Raw genomic sequence first — 3935 nt, 5'->3', positions numbered from 1 at the left:
AGGGTAGGGTGTGCCAATATAATTAAAAAATTCAATGAGAAGACTGGAAATCAATATGACTACAAAAAATTTAAAAATAAGTGGGATAACCTGAAAGCAAATTGGAGTATTAGGATGAAATTGGTGGGAAAGGAAACAGGGCTTGGATGGGATCCTATTAGAAATACAATAAATGCACCAAATGCATGGTGGGAAAAAAAAATGTAGATACATGTGCCACTAGTTTAATATTTGTAAGATTTTTTATACTAACTTATAAACTACTATTGACAACTATATATTGTTAACTTGCAGGAGATTTTTGATGCAGTTAAGTTTCAAGAACGTGGTCTACAACATGCCATAAAATTAGATAGGTTATTTAGAGATACTAGTGCCACTGGGGAGGGGGTCGGGCACCAGCTTTATTGGTGCAGGAGGATGTTAAGGACACAATTGGAGTGCATGAGATGTTGGATGGGGTTAATAATGATATGTTTGAGGGCTTAGGTGACTCAGATGAGGACCATTATATGATTGCATATAAAATTGATGATGTTCCCACTGATAATTTTAATGTTAACCCTATCCTTGCATCTGATGCTATCCAAGAGAGAGGAAAGAAGAGAGTTAGCCCTACTTTGCATGATAAGAAATGCAAGAAGGTAGGGGGTGCTGCACAACTATCTCAGCAATTGAGTTGTCTTATTGATGTAATGGAGAAGAGAAGTACAGTGTCATCTAAGATGATTGATAAACCTGGACATAGTATCGATGAGGTGATAGGCATAGTGCATGTGATGCCTGAGATGGTAGCACAACCTGAATTATTTTTGATTGCTACTGAGGTATTCCTTAAAACAGAATATCGAGAGATGTTAGTGACTCTCCAAGATACCAATCTTCAGATTGAATGGCTCAAGCGAATATCAAACTTACATAAGTAGTTGTTGACGTACTATTATGGCAATATGTTTTGTAGTTTTAATTATGAACTTCTATTACAGAATGATGGAGGACTATATGTATTTGCAGTATCTCTTGGATAATGTATCGTGGATGCTATTGATTTTATGGATATTATAGATGTTATGTGTTGGTGTTTTCTTATATTGTTTGTGTTATTTGCATTATATATTTATATATCATTTGTTTTATTTGTTATGGATGTTTTATTTTTTTCATAATATGTTTTCTACAGGTATGGGCAGCATTGACAATAGTTCCGAGGAGAATTATTCCAGTGAAGATGAGATAATTGATGATGATAATTTTTATGTTCTACTAACTATAACTGTTGGTATGGTTACTAAATATTACACAAAATATATTGAAAAGGAGCCTTGTAGGACCTCTTATCAAACCGGATACAAGTTTGTATCAAAAATTTACATGGCAATCCATATAGATGCCAACAACAATTTCCAATGGAAAAACATGTATTTATTGATCTGTGCATAGAGTTGAAAGTCAAATATGGTTTAAAGGCTTCTAGATATATTCTTGTTGAGGAGCTGGTGTCTATGTTTTTGACGATTCTAGGACATGGGTTTGGAAATAGGATGGTTCAAAAAATATTTTAACATTCCGAAGAAACAGTTAGTAGATACTTCACCCATGTTTTAAATGTTGTTTTAAGAATGCCCAAGGATATTATTACCCACTGGATAAAGAGTTCAAAAATATTCCAAGTAAAATCTGTGATGATAGCCGTTGGTGGCCTTATTTTAAGGACTGCATTGGAGCAATTGATGGCACCCATATACCAGTGAAATTTTTTCCATCCAAATAAGTACCATATATTGGCCGAAAAGGGATTCCTACACAAAATGTTATGGCTTATTATGATTTTGACATGCGTTTCACTTTTGTTTGTGTTGGATGGAAAGGTACTGCTCATGATACTCATATTTTTTTTAGATGCTCTACGCAGAAAAGAGCTCCAATTTCCACACCCACTAGAGGTATGCATTTTAATTAAATATATTATAATATAGACATATGCATATTAATTAAATATATTATTTTAATATATTATAATATGCAGGGATACTTTTTTAACTTTCATGCATAAGTGTAAAATACTAACTCATATATATATATGTGTGTGTGTGTGCGCGCGCGCGCGCGCAGGTAAATATTATTTGGTGGATGTAGGATATCTTCACATGTTGGGATATATGGAGCCTTACAAAGGGGAGATGTATCATTTACCAGATTTTCGACATAGAAGTCAACCAAGGGGTATGCATGAAATCTTTAATCATGCATATTCCTCCTTGAGATGCACTATTGAGAGGACATTTGGATGCTGAAAAAGTAGACGGAGAATATTGAGTACCATGCCCAACTTTTCTTATCATAAACAAGTCCAAATTGTGGTGGCTTCCATGGCTATTCATAATTTTATTAGAAATCATGCAATCAAAGATTTGGAGTTTCAGTCTTATGATGATAATGAGGATCTACTCCTTTCTGATTGTTTAGAGATTAATGAACCACATGAAGAATTGAGTGCAGAGCAAAGCCAAATATTGGGTAATCATGAGATGGATATTCTGCGTGATCATATTGCTTCTCAACTTATAGCTCGTTGACTTCTAAGTGCAGAGCAAAGCAAATGCTGTTTTATTTTGTATTTGACCAAACATGAATGTTGCTTGTATTTTTGTTGCTACTACATCAACAATGTAAAAAAGTATGAACAAGGTAAAGTTAGAGAAGATGGATATTAACTATATGCAAGCCTTGATTAACTATGTACTAAGATATATTATGTGTGTACCAGGCTATATTAACTGTGTTCAATCCTTATTTAACTGTATACGAAGCTTACTTAACTATGTGCCAGGAAGACTTAACTGTGTGCTAGAAAGGTTAAACTGTGTGCCACGAAGACTTAACTGTGTGCCAGGCTATATGAAGTGTATTCCAAGCCTTATTTAAACTGCGTACATAGAATATGCCAAATAGTTTCTCATCTATGTGATTCTCATCTAAACATCTAGTAATCATTTAATCAATTTTATCACCTAGCTAGAAAAATTGTTAGAGAGATAAATGGTCATACGAAGGATGAAAAATTAGTTTACACTAATCATTATAATATTTTATACCTTTATTATTGTATTATACTATAAATATAATATTATAATACATTATATCATAATATATTAATATGTTATGTTAAATAATTTAATATTATGTTATATTATGAAAAATTAATTTATACTAATAATTATAATATTTTATACCTTTATCATTGTATTATACTATAAATATAAAATTATATTACATTTTATCATAATATATTAATATGTTATGTTAAATAATTTAATAGCATATTATATTATAAAAATTAATTTATACTAATAATTATGATATTTTATATCTTTATTATTGTATTATACTATAAATATAATATATATTACATTATATCATAATACATTAATATGTTATGTTAAATAATTTAATATTATGTTATATTATGGAAAATTAATTTACTCTAATAATTATATTACTATTATGCTATGCTATACAATGTCATATTACTATATTATAATAATATTATTTTACATTACAATAATATTATACTATATCATATATTTATGTATTAATATATGTTATGTTTTACTATGCTCTGTTGTATAATACTATGTAATGTCCTTTATTGTAATTTTGTTATACAAAAGTAATTTCTCAGTTTGTTTATCAAACACATGTTAAAGTGCCACAGCACTTTACAAATATAGTTACCAAATAGTAAATAGCTTTTTATAAAAGCTCTACTTCAGAAAGTTCTATTTTCAACAACTCTACTTCTAACAGCCTTCCCCAAACCGGGCCTAATATAGGTACAGAGCGTTAATTGGGTCTGGTTCATATATTCTGTGCAAGCCCAACCCTCTTGACACCTATAAGGCGACCACAAACCGCCACTGCCCCGCACCTTTCGC

Source organism: Phoenix dactylifera, chromosome 17 (assembly GCF_009389715.1).
Source record: "Phoenix dactylifera cultivar Barhee BC4 chromosome 17, palm_55x_up_171113_PBpolish2nd_filt_p, whole genome shotgun sequence".
NCBI lineage: Eukaryota > Viridiplantae > Streptophyta > Magnoliopsida > Arecales > Arecaceae > Phoenix > Phoenix dactylifera.
This window is presented reverse-complemented; position numbering follows the sequence as displayed.